Below are 15,707 nucleotides of genomic sequence, written 5' to 3'. Positions count from 1 at the left end.
GCCAGTCTCCTTTCTCTGAGGTTCAAATAAAGAGGAATACTAATCCCACGCCTGAGAAAGTTTAATATCCCTTTTCAACAATGCCTCTTCTTCCTCTGGCCAGCGTTGGCTTTAGAGCCAGGCAGTGGGTGCAGGGGCAGGTTGGAACAGCTAACCTCTGTACATGCCCACTTCCTGTGTAGATGCCCATCTCAGTGGATTCTAAATGAAGCAATTAAGACATTATTGAAGTATAGACTTTCAGCTTTGGTTCAAGGGGTTTGCCAAATGTATTGCTTTAACCATTTAGGAATTACTGCATTCTATATAGTCCCTTCATTTTCACAGGCTCAAACATGATTTGATCATTTACTGATCAGCAGTTTCATGGCCAGGTGTGACCTGTTTCCTTGTTATTTTATGACAAAGTAAGATGATAAAAGGCTTTGAGTTGATTAGGCCTTGAGTACATATGTACTCTCAGAGCTCTGTGACACCAAAGAACCTGAAAAACCACAAAAGACAACTAAAGACTATAAACATTAGTGAATAAAAAAAACCCCACAATATCTGGTTGTAAGAACACTATTGAGAAAGTCTACAGTTAAGAAATACCTTCATGAAAGTACAGTCACAATCAAAAGTATTCTTCCCCCATTGCAAATTAAGTTCATCTGCTAAAAAGTTTTTAGCTGTTGGTAATAAACCAATGAATCAAGAACACTTTAAACAGTGCAACACAACTAGTTCAAGTTGGGCGACTGTGATGGTCAATCCAGAATCTTCCAGGACTTCTTCTGAAAGGTATGCTTGGGATAATTGTCATATTGGAAGGCCATGTTCATTTGATCAGAATCCCAAAACTGGATCATTTCGGGCCTATGGATGAGCTGTATGTCTGGAAAGGAAGAATACAATAAATTAAGCATAAGCTGCAAAGTGCACTCTGTCTACAGTCAATCATGGCTGTGGCTTGGTGATGCTCTGGGGCTGATTTGTTTTCTTTGGCACAGGAAACCTGCAGCATGTGCAGGGCAAGATGGATTCAATCAAGTTTCTGGAAATTGTAGTAGAAAATGTCATGCCTTCTGTGAGGAAGCTGAAACTCAGGCATCATTGGACCTTCCTACAGGACAGTTTTACCTAGCATGAAGTCCACCAAGGCTTGATTTCAGAAGTCATGCAGGAAGTTTCTAAAGTAGCTGTCACAATCGCCTGACTGCAGTTGTACATGCAGTTGTACATGCAAATTCAAGAATTAGTTAACTGGAGGCCAATGCTTCTATAGAATGGGCTAAGATTATTCATAAATGGCAAATATGAAAGCACGTAGGGTTTTGAATAATTTTAAGACTGCAGTAGTCTTTAAAAGTGGCATTTTGTGTTAAATTTAGCACATAACCACATTTTCAAGATGCAAACCACTCATATAACTCAGAAAGGTCAGATCACATTGCTAGAAACCACCGAAAAAATAATTCCTAGGACAGATGACACTGAGATTCAACTGGGAATTGAGATTGAAAGGAAGGGTTCATGTTTCAAAGCCAATATCATATCATCTGTCAATCATGTTAATTGTGGCATAGGCATATATGGCTGCCATCGGAACTGGGTCACTGGTGTTTATTGAGTATATGACTATTGATAGAGAAGCAGTAAGACTTGTGTATAGAGCTATGCTTTCCTCTAAGATTCAATCAAATGCTACATAAATGATAATATCACAGAACTGGTGGACTAACATTATTTGAAATAATTAATGCAACCTTACAAGCACAAAGGGTCACTCATTAAGCTGTTACAATTATGTTATAAATTATTGTGTCAATAATTGCAACATTACATTAGACTTACATTGTCATACTTAAAGGGTTTTGAGATGTTACTTAGGCTTTTGAGATGCTTTTTGTTGTACAGAAATGAGCTTGTTTACTTTTTTAGCCAGAATTCTCAGAAGAAGCTTTGTTAACACATCCATTGTGGCATATTCAGCTGTGATCTAAAGATAATTAAAGATTCTGGTTTTGGGTAAGCAGACTAGGCTTGTGATGGATTCATTTGAGTATTAGTTATTAGTCTCAAATTATAGCAATAGAGTCTTGAATGAGGAAAATGTATTTATATTGAGTCCCTCTATATTCTATATTCTGCATTAAACCAGAAATTTTGCTCTTTGATCAAAATGCTATATCTGTATTTGTAAGAGATTTAGGAGATAAACTTGATAATATCTAAATTCAGAAATTAAAAATAGTAACTGTTGTTTACCACATCTACAATTATTTTCTTTCCCCTTAATAAATAAATTTACATCAATCTCATTTTGAAAATATATTTTCTAGTTTTTGTTGGTAAATATTAAGCAGTTTTCTGCAGTTTTAGTGAAATATATGCAGACAATGTTTTTACTCAAAAATCTGTTTCAGTCACTTCCACACTAACCTTCAACAAGGTCAGCAAATGCACTCCCACAGCTTTGTGGCTGTAGCTCAGATACAAGCGGTACTGTGGATGTTCTACAAGCATCTTGTCTCTTCTCTTCCCCTCTCTGTGTAAGACCAATAGATCCATTTGGAAAAACACAAAGGGGGGAGAAATCACTCCACTGGTAATCAATCACTGGAACAACCTTCATTTGCATATTCATGAGGCCGTCCCACAATCCATTGCAAACTCCAGCCCAGGGACTTAGAGCTCAATGTGTGAGCGAATAGTCAAAAGAAACAGTGGCTGTGTGCTGGCAGCACATATGACTTAAGGCTTTCATTGTGAACACTCTAGTTCGAATAAATATTTCATGTATGAAAAATGCATGAAGCGCAATGCTTTCTTTATCCCTACAATCATATGTTAGACCAAGCATTTTTGTATGTATGTTTCTGTGTGTGTGTGTGTGTGTGTGTGTGTGTGTGTGTGAGAGAGAGAGAGAGAGAGATAGGGTGGCAGATGTTTTGGGTGGGAGAGGTCACAATTGGGACACCCTCAGTGAGTGTGAAAGTGACAGGCCCACAAAGTAGGCAGGATGCTGAGTCTGAAAGCTCACAAACACGGGCCAAATGTGTATCTCTCTCTGAAATATTAAAGCATACTGAGTGTTTCTCTCTCTCTCTCTCCCTCCCTCTCTCTGCACACATAAGATTGATGGAATAAGGCCAGTGTACAGTAGCCCTGCTGCAGAGTGCTTTGTGAATGCTGCTTTTCAAAGCTGCTGAAAGGCAGCTATTGTTTAGCCATCTGTGTGAAGGGCACTGACCATGAGCCCTGTCCCATCACACACATGAAGGTGACTAACCTACTCCTAACCTATATAGGCTAAAAGGTTCTGACAAATCACTGTTTATACTGTATTCACACCTTGTGCAATGTATTCAAAACCGACTTTACATTATGTTTAAGGGATGCCTGATCACTGAAACATTATTTTATGGTATTGGAAATGATGGTTTGGCCAAATTTGTTATGGTGGAGGAATACATGAGGTGCATGCAGGTCACCATAAAATGTCCAAAGATAAGACAGTTGTCTTGGATTTACTACTATTGTATCAATATCAGAGTTTGTTAACATTATCATTGTAGGTTCACTATATTTGCACTGTAGACTTGGTGTACCCTAGTTCCAGCTTCTTTGCAATGAACCATTTCTGATTCAATTTCAAGTTTTCTCTAGAATGCCACTTTTCATATCAAACCACAAAGCCATTCAGAGTGGATTTGAAAAGCGCCATTCTAGAGAAAACTGAGTCAGAAATGTTTACAGTGGTGGTAATGGGAACCAGTATTAATGGGACTAATGGCTTCATCATGTAAAGTTATTGTACAAAGTGGTTATGAATATGTTGCCTGATGTCTAGGATATTATACTACGATTCATTTGAAATTGTGACCTGAAACCACCGATCCATCCAGTCATCCATCCATCCATCCATCCATTCATCTTCTTAACCACTTCTTCCTGGTCATGGCTACCTTGAATCAGTGGGTGCAAAGAAGACAGGGCAACAGTCCATTGCAGAGTACTTTCATTTACACACTCACACACTCACAACTAGGTGAAATTTCGCATGGCCAATTCATCTACCGTGTGTATTTTGGAAATGCAGAAGGAAACGAGTGTATGGAGGATACTGGCACAGAGAGAACACACCAAACTCCTCATTGGTAGTGACCAGGGTGAGGATCTAAACCACAACCCAAGGTGTAAGGCCTAAAACATATATGAGATAAATATAAAATGTTGAAAGGTAAAGAAATGAAAAGATTGGAAAAATCTGTGAATTGTTTTCCCCAATTTTACAGTATTTAACCAAAGACAAATGACCATGTTTGCACTGTATAAAACACAAGCTCTGGTTCCATTCACCACCACTGTGTATCTAAGTTGGAAGGTTTCTCTTCAAACAACCATTTCACACTAAACTACTTAGAATGATTTAGTTTAAAACTCAATTACTGAATTACCCAGAAGAAAAATCGGTGGAATTCCCCTATAAAAAACACCCTCTAAAAGGTTCCTTAGGAAACCAGAAGTGGTTCTATGGCATCACTCCAAAGCACTTTTTTGGCACCTTTCTTTTTAAAAGTGCAGAGGTTCATTCACTGATACTTAAACCTCAGCTTTTGCATTCTAACTCTTGGGCTGTTCAGGCTTTTTAGAAAGCTATATCTCTTACCTCTCTCCTACTCCCTCAGAGGGGAGCAGAGCTGGTTTGAAGAGTGCCATCATTTCTATATATAGAGTTCTACCATGTGCTGCTCCTTGATCTGTCACATTAGCAGACAGAGCTGGCTAAGAAGTGCATTTCTGCTGTGTTCTGAGCCAGATCTCTGGGTTTTATAAGGTCTATGATTGCTATCTGAGTACTTCCTTCCTTCCAGCAACCCTCTTACAGCAGAAAGAGAAGGAAGTGCCGTTCTAAGAGCACTACTGCAATGAAACTCTGACACTGAACATTTGGGCTGATCACAGCTTTGCAGCCTCCGCTGTGTTTTCACTCTTTTTCGTTTTCACCTCACAGCTTCTCAGGGTAGAGGGTGATGGAGAAGGCCAGAAAAAGAGGCATTAATTATGCAGCGAGGAGCAGCGGCCCTCCTCACTTCAGCCTGGTGAAAACCTCAGTGCTGCTAGAGCGTCAGCCCCAGTCTCAACAGGGAAATACCAGCTTTCTGGAGGCTGCCTACACAGACAAACACAGGCAAATATAGACAAACTCTCCTTTAAGTGCAGACACAAGCTAAAATAGAACATACCAATTTACCTGTCCATACTCCACCCACAAACGTGTTCTTTTATAGCTCCTGTTGGAAGCTTGGCCCTGCTCAGTCTACTAAATAAGAATGTTTGTAAACACACAGGTTGGTGGTCCTTCAGAGCAGCAAACTCACATCTGGTCAGCAGTGGAAGTAGCTCATTTGAGGTAGTGATAAATGCAACTGTAACAGGCTTAATCAAAGTACTGGCATCCAAAATCCCAGTATCCAATAGATTTTTTAAAAGTGTCATTCTGTATTTTGATTCATGTCCATTTCAAGGACTCTAGCTGGATTTGGTGTGGCGCATTACTTGTCTGGGTTATTATGCTGCGCTACACCAATAAGAGTTCTTGGGCAAGTCTCCAAACACTGCATTGGCCCTGCTCTGTAATATGACTAACCTCATGAGTTGCTGTGGATAATAGCTAAATGCTGTAAATGTAAATGATTTCTGTATCACAGAAATGAATGTTTTTTGTTAAAAATCACTGCTATTTTAACATGTGGTGTTTTGAACTCAATATATTTTATTTGTATCATTGTTGTCCTAAATATTAAACTGCGAGGTCATTAGCAAATTAAAATGTAAAATGCTTTAACCACTTAACACAGAAAGGCTTATTACACGCATACAGGCATATTATTCAGTAACTACAGGGGCTTCGGTACAAACTGGTGGGTCTGTTCCTTGGTAATAGATGTTTATAATAACCATTTCGACCTGCTGGGGGGCAATTGCCCCAATTGTCCCTTCATGTCACCAAGAGTGCAATATTAAACGTTTGAGATCTGAAACATGTATATGACCCAAAAACTGTATTTACATTGACATATTTAAATACTGTTGACATAACTCAAACACTGTTGTATCCCCATTCAAGCCACGTGCAACATCCCTGCCTGGAAGACTTAGCTGGGTGCTAGGAGGGTGCTAAGCTAAATCCTAACTGTAAGTGGACACAGGATCCAGAGAGGACACCAACATTTTCCAGTTAGACTCAGAAATAATTGCAAAACAATTACATTTAATTACATAAAGTCTAGGCTATGCTATACCAATGTGGACCATCTCACTGCAATAAACCATCCAATCAAAGTAATCCAAAAAGAAAATCAGTTTTCAAAAACAGGCTTGTAAAACAGCATCCGAACATTTTTTGCTCAACCAGTTTTACATACCTACTATTAAGGTGGTCTATAATAGTTAAATATAAATACATAAATCATAAATACATTCTTTGGCATATTTAGGTCACATTTTCTGGTCACAATCACCACTACCATGAAACACTACTGCAGTCATTGAAGATTCCAATGGCAGCAATCTGGAGACCGCACTGGACCCTAATTTTAATATCCATTGTTTTCCTAGAGCTAAAGTAACTGCCATTGTCCATCAAACTAAAAGAGTTCTTACTAATCACTATTTTTAACTGTTCCTATTCATGTAAATACCAACAAAAAAAATAACAAAAAGTATTAGTGTTGCTTGACTTGATCAGCTTTAGTGTTACGTATCTTATAGCAGTATATACCTTTATTGCCAATCGCCCTGGAGCTGATATGGAAAGGGTAGGAAACAGTACCAGTGTTGTGCCTAATTCTGTTGTCCCCCCACATCTGATTCCCCCTTGTGAGTGTATCTGTTGTCCCAATACGGCTGTATGACATGAGTACACATGGGAGCCAGATTATGGTTGGGGGTCGGAATTCTGCACTGCAGCTGGTGAGAAGGCCTGCTATGCCAAATAATAAAATGCAGATGTGCTGGTACTGCAAAACGGTGAGTACTAGCCCACTTTGTTTGGAAAAAAAGGGAGAATAGTGTCTTGTTCATTCCCACTCCAGGCTTGGAACACTTGAGAAGTGTAACTCTGGAGAAATGGGCAGGACAGCGCTCGCAAGATCTGTGTAACACTGCTTAACCAGAGACACATTTGTGTAAGACCCTTTAATATCACTGTACTACGACAGTCCACATGCTGCTTTCTCTTCAGATGACAGGTCTGTGTCTCTCAGCTTGTCCAGAAATGAGTAAAGCGTATCCTTCATGGGTGGATCCTTCATCCGCTTTCTGACTGTAGGGGGAACCCAGGAGCAAGAAATACCAGTTCTTGCATAAAGCTGCTTTGAATGTGACAAATATGCAAGACGTTGGGGAGGGGGCAAGTACTTTGTCACAGCACTATAGTAAATTGCAGACTAAAAACTGCTAGCTTCCCAGACCTACTTAAGATTACTGCTGTCAGACCATTACTAAAAAAATAATTTGGACCTTTCAGCTGTAAGCATTTTTAGACCTAAAATGTTTAAATGATGAAGCTCTACCCACCTGAACTTCTTAAACAAAATTATAGAAAAGGTAATCCATCAGCAGCTAAATGTGTTCCTCCTCAGTAAGAATATTTTTAAAAAGTTTAATCAGGATTCAAATCTTGTCGTACTACAGAAACTGCACCACTGAGAGTTAGTTAATAACCTCAGGCTCAGTGCTGATGGGAACAATGTGTCACTTTTTGTCTTGTTTGATCTTTCTGCTGCGGTTAATACTGTAGACCACACAGTATTAATAGATAAACTCGAAAATGGGTCAGACTATGAGGAGGTTTTATTTCTGTTTAACTGGTGGAAAGTACTTTGTCACTATAAAAGACATAAGTGCTCATAATTAAATATTTTATAATGTTCTACAGGGGTCCATTCTTCAAATATTTATCTGCATCATGATAAGAAATGGATGCATCCTTTTGTTTTCTCATAAACTTACTACTGTAACTCGTTGTCTACTGGGCTGCCAAAAAGGTGATTGAGACAAGTTGAAGACCTCAACTTGACCTCCTTTGTTTCTTAATTACAGAATTACATGCAGAACCAGCATGTAAAGCAACTGCTCTAAGAAGTCCATGGCTGTTGATTGTCAGTATAAGTTTTGAGGAATCATAAAGCTTTAACTTTTTACATGACCCTCCCTCTTGATGTTTGACAACAAGCCTTAAACTTACCAAGTAACTAAAAAGTTATCTGAGACCTTAAATCTCCTGGAGTCTTCAAACTTTTACATGCCATTGTATTCTAGGGCATTGTTTACAACTTGAACACACCTTGGGTTGCATCTTCCTTAAAAGTGCTTATAATATAAGAGAGTCTGCTCTTCCATTATCAGAGCAAAGAGACACAAGCAGACACCTACCACCCTTTGTAGGCACATCTTTGTGGGTACTCTTAGTGATTTAATGCAGAGTTCAGAATCACCCTGACTGTCCATAATAGCACCAATAGAGCAGTAAATAATGTACTTTCACTGAATTTCAACTGATATGGTTGAGATCATGGTTTGTCAGTGCAGTAGGGACCCTAGGGATGCCATTGTTCAGCTTTAGAAACGCAATAGTTGTCTACCTTTAAAAAAAAGACACTTGGCTTGTGTGCAGAAGGGAGCCAAAATGAAATTAGCTTTGAGTGGTTCCTGGCACAAGTGAGAGTGAGAGAAAGAGAGAGAGAGAAAGAGAGAGAGAGAGAGAGAGAGAGAGAGAGAGAGAGAGAGATTGAGAGAGGGAAAGAAAGAGAGATGAATGTTTTAAAGATATGGCCTGCGCAGACCACACAGAGACCAGTGATGATTGAATAATTGGAATGGGTTGTGCGGCCTCTATATTGAGCAGATTTCGTCGATTTGTGCTACCTTGTCAATGTGTCCTACCATATTGTGTAAAATCCTATTCCAAAACCTATTCCCTAATACACTATCCGCTACATGCAAAAATCCAGATCACTGTATGAAGCACTATTAAAGGGAACACAATCCGAGAGGGTAGTGAACGATTCTGTGTGTGTGAGAGCTCATTACTGTGCATCAGCAGATTGCGTCGTATAGCAATCTGAACAGCGGCCTCTCCTCAGAGAAGCTGTGCACAAATCTTTAAACCATTGAATTATGGGTAGTCCAGGTCCGCTAGAGTACACTGTTTGTGTACTGCTTATTTCAGTGCATTCTGGGATTGTTGTAGTGCACTGAATATGGTGTTTTTTGCACCGTAAGCAGTGCATTATATAGTAAACAAAGCACAGATTCAGACTAAAACTAAAACACTCATTTGGACTGCCTAAATCACATCAAAAAAAACATATTGACAGGTAACACAACTCTTCTGAACACCAGATGACCTGAGTTCCAATAAAAAAAAAGTATTTTTCCTTGTGCACCAATATAAACAGGGCCTCGCATTCACCATAAAACCACAATCTGAGATCACAGTCTACTCTCCGGCCACAATAAACCTCTGCAACAGCAAACAAGAGTGATAAAATCAGTCTTAGCTTTCACTGAGGTAAACCGAGATGAAAGTTTGGATTAGTTCAGTCAGTTAACAGTTATGTGAGGAATGCCTGATGAAAAGCTGACTGCACCCTTTTTCACTGCAGATATTTTGGCCTTTTCAATTTCAGCTAAATGATGGACCTTTTCTTCACGACTTTAAGGTCTTTCAGGTTAAATCCACACCAGTGACGACAGTGTGAAGTGATCATTGGTGTATCACACTTCTAGGCCATGTAGCCAAGTATTAGGACATAAGCATCTTAATTGTACTAAAATATACACTGTGAAAAAATGGGTCAAATGACAGCAATGGCTGCAAAAATAAAACATAATTTAAGCAATTTAAGCAAAATACTTTAATTCAATGGGAAAACAATACATTTACAGAAATGTTCAAGTTTCTGCAGTGAAAAGCCATTATTTTACAGATTTTTGATGAAATTAAAATAATTCTGTGGAAGCATGAGAGTGAACACTGGCAAATGGTAGTTTGCTCTTACAGCCTACATCACTGAGGTCAGGTAGGCCCCTATTACGTAAAACATACAAAGACCTAAGAGAAGGTAGCCCCTGGATATTTGACTTCAATTTTAATGATTTTGTTTGACAGCCATTGCCAATGACTTTTAATTTTTTTAACAGTGCTACATTAGCCATGTTAGTAAAGTTAAAGCTGATCCAGGTCTGGTCGTGGTTCTTTATATCTTGACAAAGCTTTAAGAAAGCATTGCTATATTTTCACAGTCGTTATAGTTTTTAAAGTTCAATGGCTCCTCCAGTGGACACACAAGCAGTATTTTACTCTTACTCTTGCGTGTGTACAAGATGAAGTTAACAAAAAATGCAAAATGCTTTCAAGTGTTTACAAATTTAAAACACCTTTAAAAATAAGAATGGATTGCATTTTTGATTCAGCACATATGATATGAGGAAAAATAGCAATATGAGGCATTATCCTGGTTGGAACAGTAGATGGCAGCAGTGTGTTGATAAGTGTAATTTCGGTCGTGAGCCTGTGGTCCCAGTACACTGTTAAAATAGAGTGACCGTATTTTGTTTTTCAACAAAGAGGACACTGGGGGCACACATGAGTCTATTATGGTTGTTGTGACTGGAGGGCTTCAAGTAGGCCCAAGTGGCAGTGTGTGTGTGTGTGTCTGTATGTGAGGGTAGGAGGGAGTTAAATATCTCTAAAATCACGCAAGTTTGTTAATAAACATTAATACATAACCATTAATACAAGGATAAACTGCCTCAATAGCCTATATACATCTATCTCCATTTTTGGTTTTAGTTTTCTCCATCATTTGAACCCTGTATTTGCTCTGTAGACTATAATCAATAATTCTGGATGAAAAGACCAATAGAAATGCTCTATATTACTGGGCATAAACTCTTATGAATTAACTTTCATTTAAATTTCAGAACATTTTGGCTTCACCTGTAAAGTCACCATTTTGGAGATTCATGTTTTTAATTGGACAGCGATGAAATGCAGACATGAAATCAATGCAAATTTCTGAACATTTTACATAATTTACAAATCCTTGCTGGACACATTTTTACCATTCCAAAAGAGGACATGTCCCGGAAAACTGAGGACGTCTCGGGATGTCTGGTCACCCTAGTTAAGACAAAACAGCAGCATATCGTTGCTGTTCTGCAAAAGCATTGTATCTGTGTTTTGAGGCTTACTGAAGGTTCAGAGTAGAGTTTCTCTATGACTCGTCCAAACAAGAGGTCTGAAAACCTTGATTCTTTGATGTAAAGGAGTAATAACTTTCACTAACTGGTCACTAACTGGTTCAACTGACTGAAAAAATGCTGGAAAACAAACAACCGAATTACTATGTACACATCCTCAAATTTGGATATGAGGCAGTTGCCCACCCTACATGGAACAACAGAAAACCAGGAGACAGAAAGAAAGTTAAAGACCACATTGCTCCCAGATAAAAAAAAAAAAGTCCTGAGAGCCCCAGGATTTTTTGTGTCAAGGGAACATAATGCAACAACATAATACCTGCCAGGACTCCATGTGGCACCCTCTCCACAAGCATTAGCAGGAACATACTCTCTGGAATCCCACATGGCACTGTCCTCCCAGGCTGCAGCAGAACTCCAAACAGGCTGTCATGGGAAACACCCTCTGACAGTGTGGGTGGCTCCATCAGTAGTGGCAGCTCAGCAGCGGTCTCTGAATCACAAGATAATAGAAGAACAGTTGCTAGTGGTGGAAGAGTACTCTCAGAGAAATAAGATGGTGCTGTTGGCACAGGTGGAGTCCAAGTGGCACAAGGCAATGGGTCCTAGAGTTTGGCAAAAAGCCTTAGTGGTATTATCCAAGGTCCACAGGATGCAGTTAAAAGAGACTATGGTCTGGTGGCACTCACCAGGCATAATCACATCAATGAGAAATCTTAGGACGCTGTCCATAACCTCAAGCTATAATTTTTACACTCCTTAGCTCTTGGCTGACAGAAAGTCAAACTAAGTTGAATCAAGGTAGGCCCAGTACTAAGGCTGTCAGCTGTCAGTAACATACAATCCTCCTAGCTGGTGAATGTGGCAATATAATATTGCCAGAATGTTTATGTGCATGATGACTGCACGGTGAGCAATCTCTGGGACTATTGGCACTGATGGTGATATCCAGACCCCTTAGGCTGATAGCAAGGATCAATGTTCAAGGATCAAGTTGAGTCATGGAAGGCCCAGTACTGAGCATCTGAGAAACACACACTGGAGTATGTGATGAAGGACCAAGGTCCATTTCTTCAGTTGTTTCTATGCAGGATGGTAACCCATAAACAAGGAAACTATGAAGGCCGTATGGATGTCTTTGGAGTAAATCTTGTAAAGGAGAGCCAAACCTGGCAGAGATGCTCAGGGCACCTCTGTGAGTCTCTATCAAACAATTCAAGGACAGTCAGATGGTGGTTGAGGCCACTGTCTACTGCTGGAAACATGGATTGATGAAGCCTGCCCAGGTATTGATAGCAACACTAAGCTCTGACACATGCTCTCTGGGGCATCAGTTAGCTACACAAGTACTCTCACCCCTGCATTCATTATGTTCGGTGATGTCTTATGTGATACGGATGGAGGGCCTACACAACATAAATAGAATGTAAGTGACCAGTGATGATACTTATGTAGGTAGTACAAACAATAATTCATAAACACAAAAAAACAAGAGATATCCTGTATGGACAAGTATTGGGATACCTGCTTATTCTATGTTTCAAGGGTAATAAAGAGTTCATCATTCGTTTTTTTGGAGTAACAGTCTCTACTGTCCAGGGAAAAAGGCCTTCTACTAGATTTTGTTGTGTTGCTGTGCAAATTTGATTGCATTCAGCAATAAGGAGCAATAGTGACTACAACTTTCTGTTGTATCTGCTTTGGTAATTTTTATCATTAATGTTTAAAACAGTCTGGCCAGAGGAGGATGGGTCCCCCTTGTGAGCCTTGGTTCCTCCCAAGGTTTCTTCCTCCAGCTCTGAGGGAGTTTTTCCTTGCCACTGTCGCCGTTGGCTTGCTCACGGGGGTCTTTGACGCTTCATGTTATTCCTTCTTTCTTCTCTGTCTCTGTTCTTTCTTAAGTACTAATTATGTAAAGCTGCTTTGTGACGACAACAGTTGTAAAAAGCGCTATACAAATAAATTTGACTTGACTTGACTTGACTAGTGAGGACAGGATGTTGAATGGTCACCACCCCACCAACTTCCCAACTCATCCCAGAAGTATTGGATGGATCACCAGCATTTCAGAGAACACAGTTCCTCTGCTCCACAGCTCAGTGCTGGGCCATGTTTATCTGTTTAAGAGGGTCTTATTTTATTGGCAGTTTTTCCCTACAAGGGCTAGACAAGCTGTGTGTGCATTTGCACGTCTGTGTCAGCACTTAAGGTAACTGAATTCATTCATTAGAAGGGTTTGTCCACAAACATAGCGTACATGGAAAAGGTGCTGATTAAATAACTGGATATTTGGGGAAACATTGCTGTGCAAGATAATTGAAACAGCAAGACTTTACAGAGATAAAGAAGGGGGCACTTGTGCTGTGCAGCATTTGCCTAAGTGGACCCTTGAACTGAGGTTAGCTGAGTTAAATAAAACTATTTACAACCATGCAATCAATCCATGGTAAGATCTATGTCTGCCCAAGAGGGGGCGATCATGTATAACTTAACAGTGCAGGAGGCAATTTTTCATCAGGACTGATTATTGAGCATTCCGTTCCCTTCAGCCTTTTCACTGACATAATGGGGAAGTTTTGACAAGTAAGTACAATATGCAGTGGTGAACATCAATATCTGTCCATGTTTCTGAAATAAAGGATGCTTCAGACCCATTGACCTGCAAATCTAATGCACTGTGACCTTCTAAGGTCCATTTGATACTTAATAAAAAATAAAAGATGTATTGCTTAAATCCACAAACCAAATAAAATCCAGCTGAAATATGCTGGATAAGACCTTCAGTGACCAGAACTTTTAGTGTGGAATTGAACTAGAGCCAAACTTTTTGTTGTCTGTAGGATGATTTGATTTGCGTAACGAAACTGCTTGGGTTTTTAATGTTCTTCCACGCTACAAAAGAGTTATTTCTAAATCGTTGCCTGGAAATGAAGGTTATGAGTTCCTATTTCATTACAGAGGGTTATTAAAACAGGTTATTAAAACAGATCTAAAATTAATTAAAGCAGAAAAACACTGAATTATTTTCCTTATTCGCACAGCCAACATGCTTGTGTGTAGCTCACATAGGTGGAACGTGGGCTAGGTGGGTTCCAGGTGCTCATGGGTTCTGTGTGGGTTTGAACACAATGTTTTTACCTAGTTGGGCTTCTCAAATGAGCCCACCATAATTTCACTTGGGTCCCATCTGACACTGGTGGGTCTCCATAGGTGAGGCCGACATGGAACCCAAGGACAATGGGTTCTACCCACACAGGTCTTACATGGACATGTTAGCTGGGTGGGGTTCGTTGAATTAAAATACTTAAACTTTTAAGTAAATTTCCAAAAATAAAAAAAGTATATATTTCAGTACTGAGAGTCTGAGTAACACACACTCCTTCCAGCTGGAGTAAGTAACGAGGTCATTATTAAGTTGGTCAAGGTCTGTGATGCTTTTCTCTTATCCTAAAGACGGTTTTGAGGATTGTTTGAACTTGGAAAAAGAGCAGCATATATTTTAGTATATTAACGTGGGGAATTCTGCTGTCCTACAGGTGCCAGACTGAGCTGTGGTTCTGTGTCTGAGCAAGCACAACATCTACATTCATTCAATCTTAAAGAAAGGGTCCTTCAATTTTTGGTGCAATGTAGTAACATTGTTTTTTAGAACATTCCATACAGAACTATCTATAACACTTTTTTCATTACTCTGAAGAACCCTGGAAAGCATTAAAGCATTCAAATGGTCGTTTGAGGTGTTATGGTTCAATACAGAACCATTGCGTTAGAACAATGTAGAACTAAAAACCTTAAAGAGAACCGTTTTCCAAAGCCAGACCCACCCCCTTGCTGTGCAAAGACCAAGCATGTGTTTGAAGGAGCTGGGGTGTGATTTTTCATGAGAAGGTGAGGGAAAAGGAGCATTTTTATGAGTATGGTGTACTAATAGAGAGAAAGAGTTTGGGAATGTTCTTCTCTCGAACTTAAGTTGTTTGGGGTCTTTACATCAAAGAAGGGCCTTAGATTGTTCTCCATTGCCTGTCTCAAAGTTCATACTTGCGGTTGTGTGTTTGCATATTCATGTGCTTCATCTTGAAGGTTTTATTCTTTTTAAAGTCTAAAGAAGCTGACTTCTGTGCAGTTTTGGAGGGTGTCCGTGCTTCTACAGGGGACTGCAAGAGCCAATCTGCTCAAATTGATTTATGTCTCCTGTCAGCAGTGCTGAAAAATTTGTGATGGAACCTTTTCATCTCAAACCTGCTGCACAGATCAAACTACGGACTGTTTGCCAGCATAATATCCAATACTGAAGTTATATTGTGGTTTTCTAATAGTTTACAATTTAATAGTTTACGCTAAAGCCATAGGGGTCATTCTTCACATCACTGTAGAATAGCTGCAGTGTTCATAGGGCAAGAAAGGGTTTGTTACAGTAGTGAATTGTAATGGTTTTATTTGCTTCTTTTGAT

Source organism: Salminus brasiliensis, chromosome 7, assembly GCF_030463535.1.
Source record: "Salminus brasiliensis chromosome 7, fSalBra1.hap2, whole genome shotgun sequence".
In the NCBI taxonomy this organism is placed as follows: Eukaryota; Metazoa; Chordata; class Actinopteri; order Characiformes; family Bryconidae; genus Salminus; species Salminus brasiliensis.
This window is presented reverse-complemented; position numbering follows the sequence as displayed.